Source organism: Enhydra lutris, unplaced genomic scaffold (assembly GCF_002288905.1).
Source record: "Enhydra lutris kenyoni isolate GAN:26980312 unplaced genomic scaffold, ASM228890v2 scaffoldscaffold39, whole genome shotgun sequence".
Lineage (NCBI taxonomy): Eukaryota > Metazoa > Chordata > Mammalia > Carnivora > Mustelidae > Enhydra > Enhydra lutris.
In genome coordinates this window covers 14,971,964-14,985,849 of record NW_019154123.1, presented here as the reverse complement: position 1 = coordinate 14,985,849, position 13,886 = coordinate 14,971,964, and the positions used below count along the sequence as shown (strand labels likewise).

Sequence of the window (13,886 nt, the reverse complement as noted above, 5' to 3'; positions counted from 1 at the left end):
CTGCCGGATCAGAAAAAATGTGCATAATGGGCTTTCGGAACTGATGAAGAGCCACTCGTATTTGCCACACATATTGTACATCTAAAGATGTTGCTTAGGAGAATTTGTTTCCCATCTTGCTTTTTCTGAGCAGGAATGGCTCCATTGCAGGGCACTACAGTGTTGCCGATAGCCCCCACTATGCAGAATGTCCTTCCTGTGCACTCAAGGCTTCCCATAGAATAAATGGAACCTTGAGTAGGACATTATATTATAAATTCAACTCCGTGCTTTGGGCTGAATGGTAATGTATCTAGTTTAAGGCTGAATCCCTAGGACCTAGCTCAGTGCTGGAAAAAATGACATGCACTCATTAAATCTTCACTTGGTGAATAAAAGAATGCATGGAAATGAGTACAAATTGCTAATCAAAAGCATTTGTGCAGAATTCACTTTAGTTGAATAAATAAGACATAAGAAAAGGTTTGAAGTGAAAACACAGTCCTCCAGGGGCGAAGGTTAGGCACTGAAATCACTGATGTTGCTACAAGAAAGCAATATTTTGGATTACATTTCCTGAGCCCTCTCACCTGTTGAGCAAGGAGCCTACAGAGGGCTTCTGTGTAGCTTCAGGGAGAGACTGAGCATCAGGAACTTAGCACAGAGCCCATGGTAAGCTGTCAGCACATTCCAGATATTATTGATTTGCTCCTTCTTTATGATCATGAGAGTACCCAACCCCGTGCTTGTAAAATGTAGGCTTGCAATAAATATTGATTTTTGGTGCTCATTTTAATGATGCTGATGGTGATGATAGTGTGATGGGAAAGTTCATCACTTACAGACTTGGCTCCATTCACTAATAGCGCTTGTACCTAGTGAAACACCCCAAAATGTAAGCTCTTCTGTATGACAGAATTACTGACAAATGTGTGAGTGATGCTGTAGCACCAGGGGAAGATGCTTCTAAAAGAGACATATGATCTGAAAATAAAAGCATTGTGTGCTGTATGTACATGTGTGTATAAAGACAGGGGAAGTGGAAGTTAAGGAATGGAAGGAGAAAAAATAAAGAGAAGGATTTTTTCCTCTTCTAATAAAGACATTATCTTGTGACAGCCTTAGAATACTTGCCATCAAGAATCAGTCTATCTGAGTGGTTGGCAGTGAATTGAAAATCCGTTAAGATTGATTTTCTGATTACCCATCCTTTTCATTTATCAAAACCTCTGTCTCTGATGTTTGCAAGGAAAGAAACAGGAATGGGGGAGGGGATATACATTTGGAGAGCTTTGTGGAATGCGATGTAGCTTGAATCTTCTGGGGTGAATGGGGAGTGGTCATTGTCTATAATTGTCTAGAACATTCTAGTATTCAGCCTACCGAAGGGTAGACTCAGGGCCCAGATGATCAGGATTAAACAAAGAGAATGTGCTTCCAAAATTTGGGCTGTCCATCCTGCTATGCTTTCTCTCAACCCTGTGTGAGCAACTTCAACTTTTAGATAACAAATATCGTAAAATGTTGGAAATTCCTTGGCTTTAAGAAGAAATCTTTTAGAAAGTAGTAAAGCAAAACATGATATATAGAGATAGATAAATATAGATATATAGGTAGAGATATCTGTAGACTGATCTATATCTATCTATCTATCGAGAGACAGAGAGAGAAATGGGGCAAAAGGAGTGGGTACTGACTGTTGGGTTGCAGTGAAAGAGGACCCAGGTATGTAACTACTGACCTTCAGTTGGGCAACACCCCAGATTTGTCACCCAGCAGGGCCTGTGACATAGGGCTAAAGAAAGCTGTTTGGTCTAAATTGATGGTGGAAAGAGGGTCAGGGGCCTATGGCACATATTGGAATCTACCCCAGGTTGAGAAGAAACTCATCTCTCTCTACTACCATACCTATTTTCATAAAACTTTAATGCAAATTCCTTAAATATGTTTTGTTGGATACTAATAGGTGTATTTCTGAGAAGAAAAGGAGGGTTTTAAAGTTCGGAAATACTAGAAAAGTTAGCACACTTCTTTACTGCAGAACTCAAGAGCCTGTAATATAATTCTGCATGATGACTTTCTAAGAAAAGGGTATAGCAGACCGGGCTTTCAAAACTCGCTTGATTTCAGAATGCTTTATTTCCAGGAGCTGCTTCTGACATACTATAGCACATGCTTCAGGAAAGCCGCTTTGAAGTATTCCCATTCAAGGGATATTCAGTGATATCTGATCATGTGCCATTCTCTTAGCTGACCACTCATGTCTGGCTTGTTTCAAGGACCTCTTTGACTGATGCTGGTGTAGGGAGGGGCTAGCCCATTTTTTGGTGTGGCCTAGTTCGATAGGGTTGCCCCCCCTCAGAGGATTTATTTTTTAGAATTTTGTCTTAGATGTTGTGGGAGGTTAGTTCTCATTGATGAAACCCCCCCCACCCCCCAAAAAAAGGCTGGGGGCGCCTGGGGGGGCTCAGTCGTTTAAGCGTATGACTTGTGATTTCGGCTCATGTCATGATCTCAGGGTTGTGAGATCGAGCCCCATGTTGGGCTCTGCCTGAGCACGGAACCTGCATAAGATTTTCTCTCTCCCTCTGCCTCTGCCCCTCCCCTACCCCACCCACATCCCTGTACGTGCACACGCTCTCTTTCTCTCTCTCTGACAAAAAAACACAACCTCCCCCACCCAAACACACAAAAATGCCTCCAAAAACAAACAAACAAATAAACAAAGACTGAATGTATATGAGTTCTTTTTGTGTGTGTTAAAAACTTTGTTGCTAAAACGCTGGGCCCTGGACCCCAGAAGTTGTATAGCTGCGTAGGAAGTCATGGAGTAAGTTTGATGTGGTGAGATGGAGCACTGCACTAGGAGTCAGAAAATCTAGCTAGAGCTACATCTCAACTGCTAGCTTTAGCTTCATGAATTTAAGAATGTCATTTTAATATCTATGTGCCTCCACTTCCTCTGCTAAATGTTGAATCCCTGGAGTGGAGGAGGAATGACATACATGTGACACATTAGCCACTCCTACCTCCTCCTGTACCCAGGACAGATACTGCTAAGTGATCAATCTTCTCACTAAATATAGAGGTAGCCTTGGGTACCTTTGCAATACCGTATTCCCACCATCACTCTGAACTGAGAGCAAGATGAAAGCAGCTGCCATTTCATACTTGATTAACTAAGGATCGGAGATCTGAGATTTTTGCTATCAGCAACATATACTTCATGAGAAAAGCAAAGTGTCGAGGAGAGGAAAGCACCCCTGGATTAATGAGGGAGTGCCGGGGGCAGAAGCCTGATGTGCTCTTCCCAACCCAGTGGCAACTGAAGAGTCACTGGGATCATGTGACTGATTCACAACTTGGACATTTGGAAATTGATTTACAAGCAGAATGGATATTGGTAACTCTAAAGGAGTTGGGCGGGGGAGGAAATTGGAACCCAGGGGGCTGGCCCCAAGCTAGGAATCACCTCCTCTCGCTTCTTCCCTGCACGTGGACACCTATTATGACGAGGGTGGAGGCAGGCCTCAGTGAGTCCACCTGCACAGCGTGCGGGCTGGTGAGCGTGTTGGACTTGGGATATGTAAGCAGCACCCTGAAGATGAGTTTCAGTTCACTATTTCAAACATCAATTAATAAGAAAACTAAGGCTCTCCAGTCTTGGACGACCTTTCCAGAGGACTCCACAGCTGCGACAGAGAGATGAGATGGTGGGAACATCCTGTTAATAACCAACATCTGAGTGAAGTGCAAATTGCTTTACACTTGTGTGGGATTAGCCTCCAAGCTCCTGTATGAAGAGGATCTGACAGTAGCTGCAACTTGGGGTGACCTGCAATCCAACACCTTCCCACTCCCGATCCTGGCAGCCTCTGCCTGCTTTTAGCAGGCAGGCGTGAATTTTGTGAGGCAGTCTCTGATTGCTTGATATTTACGTGCCAGCTTACAGCTGGAGTGGGAGGTAGAAGGCAATTGATTTACGACTGAAAAACACCATTTATGTTATAGAATCTTCTTATGTCCTCTTGGCTTAGAGCATCCAAATTTCTCCTGAGCCATTCTAAAGGGGTTCTGGCTAAATGGAGGAAATTTGAAGAGCAAGATACAAAAGGGGAGAGAGAGAAAAAGTTGGAAGACTAGGAGAGGTGCACTGGACACTCAACAGTCACACTGAAAAGACTTTAGGGTCTGTCACCCGGCTGAGGGTGTTAAAGCTTGTTTTCCTCTTAAAGAGCTTTTGGAGTATTGAGTTTGGGAAGGGCACTTCTTAAAACCACTGTGGTCAGAGGGTACCTAAATAGACTTGTTCCCTTCAAGAGAAATCCCAAGAAAGGTTTGGGGAAATCCCAAGTGGCTCCATCACTTAATAGCTGGTGACTTTGGGCAAGTTAAGCTCTTTGACCCTAAGTTTCTTCATATGTAAAATAGTGGTGGTGGTAATCTGTGGTTGTTGGGGTGACTGAGTGGAATAGTATATGTGAAGTGGTTAGGACAATGCCTGGTACATACTAAGTACTCAGTAAATGTTCCTTATGACCAATTATTTGAACACAGTTGGGGAATAGGATATTGTGGCTAAGAGGAAGTTACCACATGAATCCTATATGGATTACCACTTTTCAAAGTCCTAAAATATCATAGAATTCACTCATCATGAGCCACCAGCCTGGACACTGTTTCATCTCCCCTTAGGATACAGAAGGCTCTTCCATGTTTTTGCAGTATCTTGGCCCATTTTTAAGAGCATATCTGAATCAGAGTTCCAGACAAAAAAAGAGATGTTAATAAAGGGACCAGCTTATAGTTGCATGGACAAAGTTGGAGGGATCAGCAAGGAATGATGAGATACTCGGGGACTAGCAGTAGTAAAAACTACCTGAGTTACTGGGCAAGCAGAGGTAACAGTGTTATCAGAATCCAGGGAGAGCTAGAGAGTGCAGGGAGGGATTCTAGGAGATCTATAGGGGGAGCAACATAGTCACTGCCAAAATTGCAACATGGGGTAAGAAAAATACACCAGCCTCTCATTCCTCCCACCTTATGATCTCCTACTGGTGCTTCCCATTGGCTAAAGGAGGCAAGCCAGCAGAAAAATCCAAACAAAGCAATGCAGGCAGGCCAGTTTCTTGGGACACAGAGCAGAGCAGAAAGATCTGGAGTTGCAAAGGAGAATAAGTACCACATTCACCAACTCTTGTTTCACAAATTGGGGAGCACACCATTAATGGAGTGCTCATTTGGATAAGACATCCAAATAAACCAACCCATAATGTGGTTATTTCACTAAGTCTTGATATCCTATAGAAAAATGAGCAAGAGTCAAAATGGCAATTTCCAAAAAAGTGGAAATGGACCAGTACACAAAGTCCGATCCAGGGGCTGGGGTGTGACATACAGAGTAAATCCCACAATGTTTTTTGTTTTTTGTTTTTTTTTCCTGGTCTCTGTGTACCTTGGAGCTGAGCCATAACAGTTGGTAATATAATATTACTGGTTTTTAAACTTAACTGTGTACATTGGTAAAGATTTTTCAACTACTGGGAAGTACCATGGAATGGGTAGCTTGTGAACAATATAAATTTATTCTCATAGTTCTGGAGGCTAGGAAGTCTAAGATCAAGGCACTGGCAAATTCACTGCCTGTTGAGATCCCTCTTTCTGATTCATAGACTGCCAGCTTCTCACTGTGTCCTCATGTGGTGGAAGGGGCAAGGGAGCTTTCCGGGATCTCTTTCATAAGGGCACTAATCCTCTTCATGAGGGCTTCACTCTCATTGAATTAAAAATTCACTTCCTTGGGTCCACTACACATTTCAAGTGTCCAATAGCAACATCTGGCTAGTAGCTACCATATTGGGCAGTGCAGATATAAACCACTCCCATCACAAGGGAAATTTCTATTATAGAGCACTGGTACAGTGACAAAACCCCCAAGCTAAGTGGCTGGGGCTCAATGCAATGAGATGTGGAGTAGAAGTCAGAAAACTACGTCACACAAACTGGGTCCTCATGTTGGGGAAAAGGAACAGGTATGGAAGACAAAGCGGTGTTCAGCACAAGGAGACATATTCGAGACCCCCACCAGTATGCTCATTGAGTCACAATTGGCTCAGGCTCTGTCTGGATGGAGCCGGCAGCCCAGAGGGACCAGGGAGGGCAACACAGGAAGAGGAAGACCCAGAACCCATCACTGTGATGCTTGAGACCTCTCCGAAGGTGCTTATAAGGGCGTGCTCATCTTATTTATTTCTGAGCCATACTCCTGGGCAAGGTGATGTGATTTTTACTGTCCACTCTGAATGACACAATCCTGGAGCCATGTCAGGTGGTATAAGGAGGTAGTTTCATCTCCAGGGCACCACAAATAGAACCTAGCTGACACAAGAGCTCGTTACTTGAGAGCCAGGTTAAGTGTATAGCAGGAAGATGAAGGAGGCTTCAATCAGTAGTGAGAGAGACATTTGTAATCTTGAACTACTTACTCGGTTTCATCTAGAGCATTTGGAGGTTTTACTGTGGTGGATGAAGAGTGCCTTTTTGGAGATTAATCTGTGAGAGAAGCTAGGCTGGATGTTTCTTGAGAGAGTAGAATGGTGTCTTAGTTTATAAGAAGTGGTGTAACAAAGTCCCACAAACAAGATTAAACAACAGAAATTTATTCTCTAACACTCTGGGAGGCTAGAAGTCCAAGATCAAAGTGTTGCCACAGTTAGTTCCCCTGAAGGCACTAGGGAGACTCTGTTCCATGTCTGTCTCCTGGCTGCTGGTGATTTCCTGATAACTGTTGGTGTTCCACAGATTGTAAGCACATCACTCTAATCTATTTCTTCATGTTCAAATGGCATCTCCATGCATGTGTACCTGTGTCCAGATTTCTTCTTTTATAAGCGACTAGTCATATTAGATCAGGGTTGACCCTACTCTGGTATGACCTCATCCTTACTTAACAAATTACTTCTGTAACGACTCTATTCCAAATAAAGTCACATTCTGAGGTACTGGGGATTAGGACTTCAACATATGAATTTTGAGGGATATTATTCAATCAATAACAAATTATGTAGTAGAAAGAACATATATTTTGGAGTCAGACAGACTGGGTTTGAGCCTTGCTTCTGCCACTGCTTTTCTGATGTAGTTTGATTTTATTATCTGCAAAATGAGGATGATATATTTAATAGAATCATTTGTAAAGTAATAAATCAATGGTAAAATGAAGTACTTTCATGTATCATCCGTTGAGAAAAAATACTTCCAATTAAACAATGCCATGTCATCAATTATAACATGCATTCCAAGTTTAAATACATTACATTGTGAAATAAAAGTACATTTTATAACAAGTCAGGAAATGACAGGTGTTGGCGAGGATGAGGAGAAAGCGAAACCCTCCTACATTGTGGTGGGACTGCAAGCTGGTGTGGCCACTCTGGAAAACAGTATGGAGGTTCCTCAAAAAGTTGAAAATAGAGCTACCCTATGACCCAGCAATTGCACTACTGGTATTTACCCCAAAGATACAAATGTAGTGATCTGAAGGGGCATGTGCACCCCAATGTTTATAGCAGCAATGCCCACAATAGCCAAACTACTATGGAATGAGCCTAGATGTCCATCAACAGATGAATGGATAAAGAAGATGTGATATATATACATAAATATATATGAATATTATGCAGCCATCAAAAACACAAAAATTTTGCCATTTGCAACAATGTGAATAGAACTAGAGGGTACAACATGGGGGGTTAAGAAGGTAGGAGAATATATGAAACAAGATGGGATTGGGAGGGAGACAAACCATAAGTGACTCGTAATCTCACAAAACAAACTGAGGGTTGCTGGGGGGAGGGATTTGGGAGGGGGGTGGGGTTATGGGCATTGGGGAGGGTATGTGCTAATGTGAGTGCTGTGATGTAAACCTGGCGATTCACAGACCTGTACCCCTGGGGATAAAAATATATTATATGTTTATAAAAAATAAAAAATAAATAAAATAAAAAAAAGAAGTAGAGGGTATTATGCTAAGTGAAATACATCAATCAGAGAAAAACAGTTATCATATGATCTCACTGATATGAGGGGTTTGAGAAACAAGACAGAGGATCATAGTTCAAGGGAGGGAAAAATGAAACAAGGTGAAACCAGAGAGGTGGACAAACCTTAAGAGGCTCTCAATCTCAGGAAACAAACTGAGGGTTGCTGGAGGGGAGGAGGGTGGGAGGGATGGGGTGACTGAGTGATGGGCATGGGGGAGGGTATATGCTATGGTGAGTGCTGTGAATTGTATAAGACTGATGATTCATGGACCTGTACCCCAAAACAAATAATACATGTTAATTTAAAAAATCAGTGAAGGTAGGGTCTCCTGAGCGGCTCAGTTAGTTAAACGTCTGACTTGTGATATCGACTGAGGTCATGATCTCAGGGTCATGAGATAGAGCCCTGTATCAGACTCAGTGCTGAGTAGAACTGGGTGTGGAGCATCCTTAAGATTCTCTCTCTCCCTCTGCCCCTCTCCATCCCCTCTCTTTCTTTCTCTTTCAGTAAAATAAAATAAAATAAAATAAAGTCAATGGAGGTAAAGACTGAAGATGACAAAAAAGTGCCTCCTATGGAAAGGTAAGAAAGTGTACAATTAGGTGCATCATCTCTTATTTGCACCCCTCCCTTTGCCTGAGCAGAAAAGTTGTCATCACCATTGGTCACCACCCAACTTGCCATCCCTTTCAAGAAGGAGTGAGATAATTTACTGGGCAGGATCAAAAGAATTCCCTAAGGAGATGGCTTTTATGAAATGTGCTACTTCCACGAAATTTTTATGATTGGTTCAAATAGGCTGTACCTTCCAGAGTTTCTCTGTAGGACCCCACTCTGTATCCCTATGTTGGCTAATAAGTACATTCATGTGGATGGTTCTGAGAACCAGATAGAAAATTTTCTCTATTTGTTTAGTTAGGGTGGGGGGAATCCTTGCACCTCTCTTGGGCCCATGATGTCTTTCTTCTCCAGTAGCTGTTATCTTTGGGATAAGGGCCTGTACTTCTCCAGAAACTATAGACCCCTCAGTGACTGGCATCTGTTTGGGCTCTTGCCTTGACCTTTCCCCACTAATAACATCACATTGTTTAACGTTCACATCCCTCACCTCTTTTCCAGCCCTTGGAAGCCCAAGGGGGCAGGCAGCTATTCTGTGCATAGTCTTGAACTGTTTTTTTTTTAAAGATTTATTTATTTATTTGAGAGAGAGAGAGAGGGAGGAGGGGCAAAGGGAGAGAGAGAATCTTAAGCAGGCTCCATACCCAGGACCCCTTGAACTGTTTCTTGATGACATACTGACTTTGTCCTCTGCACAATCCAGTCTCTGTGGTTGTTGTTCAGGGAGGGCCTTTCCTATCTCTAATATGCCCAGTGGACAAACAAGATCTGCAAAGGCACAACCACAACCTCATGCACTGACTCCCCCCACTTCTACAATTTACATTTGTCATCTGGCTTATGCATTACTCTGAGCAACAGAGTTTAGGTAGAAAAACTTCAAATTTGTATGAATATATAGCATGAATGTGATACACAAACGTAGGTGCTTGACTACGTAAGTTCAAATCCTACCTTTTTCTTGCAAGCTGGGTGAAATTAGGAAAGTTATAGGGTCTTTCTACCTCCCAGTAAGAGGGGCTAATAATAGTACTCACTTTGTAATGTTGTCAAAAGGATGAAAAGAGAATGCCTGTCAAATTATTTGAATGAATACATCATCAAAGGAGATATACAGATGGCAAGTAAGCATATAAAAAGATGTTGAACATCATTAGTTATTAAGAAAATGCAAATTAACATCATAATGAGATACCACTACCCATCTATTCAAATATTGAAAGTTAAACATAACACGTATTTCAATCTTAAGTATTTACCCAAAAGAAGAAATACATGTCCATATAAATGCTTGTACATGAGTAGTTATGGCTGTTTTGTGTATAATAGCCAAACTGGAAACAATGCAGTAGAAGCCATCCATGGAATATTACTGAGCAATGAAAAAGATGAACCACTGATGCACATAACAATGAATAAATATCAGAATAATTCTACTGAATGAAAGAATAAAGACAAAAAGACTATATACTGTATGCTATAAGCTTATAGAGGATACAAACTGATCTATTATGACAAAGTGGATCAGTGGTTTCTTGGAAATGGGGTGGGGAGGGAGGGGTGAGAGGAAAGAGTTACAGAGGGTCATGAAGAAACTTGGAGAGGCAATGGCTATGTTCACTATCTTGATGTGGTTGTGGTTTCACACGTATGTACGTATGTCAGAACTTATTGAATTGCATAATTTAAGTAGATGTGATTTATTATATGTCGATTATACCTGGATAATGCATTTTTTAAGTAAATGCCTAAGACAGAGCAGGCTTCTTATATGTATTGACTATTATATACTTTAGTATTATACTCAAAAATGTTTTAGATGAAATTTTTAAAGGGGCATCTCATCAAAAGTAGTACTCAATAATGGATTATATCACTATCATACTATGCCTAGCTGCATTTTCCATTTCTTTCAAGGAATTCTTACAAATAAACTTGAATTAAGGAAAATAGTCCAGGCTGTGAGGTTACAAGGCATTGAGTTCAAGTGCTTGTTCTATCATCCTGGGCCTTGTGCTGATATTTGTCCTTGATTTCTCTCATATACAGAATACTACAAAGTCACATCACATAATTGCTATAAGAATCAAATAAAAAACTGGACTTAAGTATGTTCTGCAAATTATAAAGCAACATGAATATATCAGCTGTTACAACTAGGGAGGAAAGGAGATAAGCGGACTTTTTGAAGACCGAGTAACCGAAGACCACCAAGATTAAAATAAACTTTGACCAACACACCTCACAAAAGAGCAAGAGATAGACCCTCCATCTCCAAAATTCCCTTATGTTGATATTCCCACATCAGAATTGACTGGGACACTCTTAAAAAAAAGCAGGCTTCTGGGTCCTACAGTATACTTGCTTAGTCAGAATCACTGGTGATAAAAAAGAGGAATGACTTGTTGTTGTTGTTGTTTAAAAAAAAAAAAAGCTCACTGATGAATTCTGATGCAGCTGGGAGCACTGTCAGTGGATGGTCTTTTGGAAACAATCACCTTGATTTTCATGCCTCCCAGTGAGAAACATGAGCTATCCCAGGCTCTATTGCTCTGATTAAACCTGGCTTCAGTCTCCAGAAAAGATAATGCATCTCCTGTAATGGCTAGGAATGCAGAAAGTTTTGAAACATCTTCTAAATAGGCCTTTAGTATTGCAAGCACTTCCTCTACGAACATTCTTCTTTTTCTGAGCTCCTTTATGCTCTTAGGATTCTTACTAACTCTGAGATTATTTTTGGAAATTATCTATCTTGGTAATGCAGATGTGTATTTCTTAATTTCTTTCCAACCAGTCTTTTCCCTCAAAAACCGAATCATTTCATGTTGCATGTTGGCAGCTTGCCTTGGATAGACTGTCTGACGTGTGTGTCTTGATGCCAACATGAACTTCTATCTATGTAGGATTGTCATCAGAAAATCAAGAATTGAGAAGAAAAGCCCCAGGATCAATGCACATCAGCCCCTTGTGCCATCTGGGATGGTTAAAGCAGAGAAACAAAGACTGGGATTTGATGGAATTTCCACCTCCTATCTCTTATCTCCCTTTTAAAATTTTTAAAAATATTTTTAAATATTTAAAATATTTTTAAAATAGTCCTATAAAAGGGTTTTTGTTTTTTTTTTTTAAGATTTCATTTATTTATTTGACAGAGAGAGAGAGATCACAAGTAGGGACAGAGGCAGGCAGACAGAGAGGGGGAAGCAGGCTCCCCACTGATCAGAAAGCCCGATGTGGGGCTCGATCCCAGGACCCTGAGATCATGACCTGAGCCGAAGGCAGAGGCTTTAACCCACTGAGCCACCCAGACACACTGGGTGTTTTTTGTTGTTGTTGTTGCCTTTTATGTTGGGAAGTTAAGGGGGAAAGTACTTTTAAATGGGGCCAATAAAACATCTCCAGGTGAGCTTGAACTTGCAGACTGCTGGTTTGTGATTTCTGACTTGTGCTATTATTCAAAACTGTGATCTTTTAACGCCTAAAAAAAATTATGTCAATATAGTAAATCCTTACACCTATACAAACAGCCAATGACACATTCAGTCCTATCCCACTGAATGAATATTATATAAAAATGTAAATTTAGGCAAACCATAAAAGACTTTAGGGAAAAAAAAAAGATTTATTTATTTATTTATTTTGAGAGAGTGAGAGAGTGAGCATGGGGAAGAGGGGGAAGAGGGAGAGGGAGAGAAAGACTCTCAAGCAGACTCCCTGCTGAACACAGAACCTTTTGTGGGGTTCGATCTTGTGAACCCTGAGATCATGCCCTGAGCTGAAACTAAGAGTCAGACGCTTAGCTGACCAAACCCCAGATCATAAGAGACTCTTAACCACTGAGAACAAACTGAGGGTTGCTGGAGTGGAGCCAGGTGGAGGGCATGAATGATGGTAAATGAATGAATGTCTTTGGTAAATGGTTAATGAATGATGGTCATTAAGGAGAGCACATATTGAGATGAGCACTGCGTGTTTTATGTAAGTGATAAATCATTAAATTCTACTCCTGAAACAAATACTACACTATATGTTAACTAACTTGAATTTCAATTTACAAAATGGAAAACTCAGTTCAGATAGAAGCTGGTCCTTCAGAAGAAGCCAGCAGAGTCAAATAACCATTGGTCTGAACAATAGCTTATTGTAAAATGCTGGTCAATAGTAGTTTGGGACTTGGTTTTCTGTCTGTTGTACAGGGACATGACCAGAATCATACTCTCCTTCTCCTCACAACCTGTATAGGCCATCCCCTTAGGAATAGCAGGTGACGTTCCCTACAGGACAACTCACTCTCACACAGGGCTCAGAGGGATGGTTGGGCCAGGGACAAAACACTGAGCGCAAGAATGTAGGGGATGCTGCAGCAAGAATTCTTTCTTTGCTGGATAACCTGTACGCACATGATATGGTTAAAGACAGTATTCCCTTCAGTTTTTCGAGAGCTGTTTCTCTGTACTCTAATGAAAATACAGGAAATGGTTTTCCCAGTTTGTGCTAATGAACAACACTCAGGAAGTATCCAAGAGACCATCTGAAAGCCAAAAGTACATGTAGGCTCCAGCTGATTCATAAAATTCGAGTAATGGATATCTCCAGTTCAGAGATACCAGGATATCAGTGGTGTTGTAAATGGTGTTTTGACATGTGAAAGACATAGAAGAAAAGAACGGTAGTGGTACCAGCAAGAAGAGATGGTATACCCAAAGAGTTTCATCTAAAGGTTTCAACTCTTTATAGAGGGACAATTTCTGGGGGCATGGGAAGGGAGAAGGAAGCCAACAAAGGATGGTGAGGCTCATTAGGGATAGTAATGGCAGTGGTCTGAAGAATCAAGAGAGGGAGGGGGCATTGTGTTATGAGAACCCACAAAAGCTCCCTCTGTGGAATGGAGTCTACTAGCAGACTCGATGTGTGCAGAGGCATGGTGCTGCTGTCATCACCTCTCTGCCCTCCCACTGTCTGATCTCCTGCTAAGTCCTCCCTTTGGCTGAGTCAAACCAAACCAGAACCTAGAGGCAAGGAAGGCCAGGAAATTCCATCCATAGAAGTCAGTCTCCAAAGGCAAGAGTAGGGTGGAGAGTGGCAGATACGGATCTGAGAGAGAGAGGCTAATGGAGAGTTATTATCACAGAAAGCAAAGGGAGTCATAACTCGTGGACTATTAGAGCAGGAAGGGGCTTTTCATCTTTGAATCCTCGAATCCTCATTTTGTTGATGAGGAAACTGGGGCTCAGGGAGTTGAAATG

The 13,886-nt window shown here is 41.5% G+C and overlaps 1 protein-coding gene across 1 annotated transcript in view; it reads left to right on the top strand.

Moving 5' to 3' along the window:
- The window catches only part of LOC111155085 (copine 4), a 338,389-nt gene that overhangs the window by 163,293 nt on the left and 161,210 nt on the right, over window positions 1–13,886 (top strand). The gene's annotated exons all lie outside the window — the stretch shown is intronic.